At 39.8% G+C, this 1,385-nt stretch overlaps 1 protein-coding gene across 8 annotated transcripts in view; it reads left to right on the forward strand.

Moving 5' to 3' along the window:
• The window catches only part of cspg5a (chondroitin sulfate proteoglycan 5a), a 57,058-nt gene that overhangs the window by 46,256 nt on the left and 9,417 nt on the right, over positions 1 to 1,385 (forward strand). The window lies entirely within an intron of this gene.

Genomic DNA, 1,385 nt, shown 5'->3' on the forward strand with positions numbered 1-1,385 from the left:
GCAGCATGTGCTCAGTGGTTAGCGAATTTACTGGTGGATGTTTGGTGTGATCTCTCTCGAGAGAGATCACACCAAACATCCACCAGTAAATTCGCTAACCACTGAGCACATGGTTACCCCAACCATCAAAACATGTATGTTAGGTTAATTTCTCCAGTCGGTGCCCTGGCTTAGATCTGGAGTTGGCCACTGGGCGCTGTACGGTGGCTGCCCACTGCTCCTAGTACTTAGGATGGGTTAAATGCAGAGGAAGAATTTACTATATATGTTGTACTGTGTATGATTGTATGTGACAATAAAGTTGATTCTTTTCTATTATATTAAATTAACTAAAAGTAAAGGAAGGTATGTACTAAAACAGTGGAGTTTGGTTAGCTAAATTCTTATTTTCTTATTTTTTTGCGTTTTAATGTCACCTGGTAGTGCGTTCAAATAACCAAAAATGCTGAAGAAGAGGTGGTAATTATTAATTGAGATAATTATTGCTGTACAATATTTTTTCTCTGCTGCAATGGAAGCAATCAGGGGTCTTTGGAAAAAAAAAACAGCTCATAAAAAGCAGCATGTTCATGCCATGTTTATTGTCAGAGTCTCTTTTAGGTGAACAGACCTGTTAGTCACAGCAAGACAGTGGTGGGTCAAATATGAGTCAAACTTTAGTGTCTTTGGGGAGTAAGAAGCAGTTAACTTCAATCTGATGGTCAAAAATGAAACATTTACTCTCCGTTTGTTGCATCACAGATAAAATGTTTGTGTCTCTGTTATTTTTTCTGTTTGCCGATTGACAAACAGAAGACGTCACTTGTTGTCCAACTAATGCTGCTTTCTTGCTTTTTTCTCCCCCCTCCTTTTTTCCTCTGACAATCCCTTCTGTCTGTCTTTTCTTCAACAATGTAATCTCTTTCCTAAATTTGTCCTTTTTCTTGCCTCTTTTGTCCTTTTGTTCCATTTCCGTTTCACTGTCTCTCCATTTGTCCTTTTTCCGTCTTTCTCCTTCTGGATTTGCTCAAATGTCTTTTCTTCTTCTCTCTCACCTTGTGGATCATTGCTGCCATGTGCTCTTACTATCTCTCCAAAACTTCATTATCTGCGCCCCCATATCTCCGTCCTTTATACTCTTTACCCTCCTTTTTTCCCCTTGGCTTCTCTCCCTTCATGCGATCCTGTTCTCCATCTTCCTTGTCTCTTTCTCCTACATGTCCTTTATTCCTTTTCATCTCCCCAAATTATCTCTCTCCTTCTTTTCCACCTCTTCAAACTCTTTTTCTCCTCTCTACACCTTTTTTCTCCTCCTCCTCCTCCTCTCACTATCGTCCAAATCTTTCCTCCTTTTCTTCCCCTCCCTACAATCTCTTTATTTCTTTCCTCTCTGTTACCTTACCTCT

This window comes from Morone saxatilis, unplaced genomic scaffold, assembly GCF_004916995.1.
Source record: "Morone saxatilis isolate NCDOM2014 unplaced genomic scaffold, NCSU_SB_2.0 Contig24, whole genome shotgun sequence".
Lineage (NCBI taxonomy): Eukaryota > Metazoa > Chordata > Actinopteri > Moronidae > Morone > Morone saxatilis.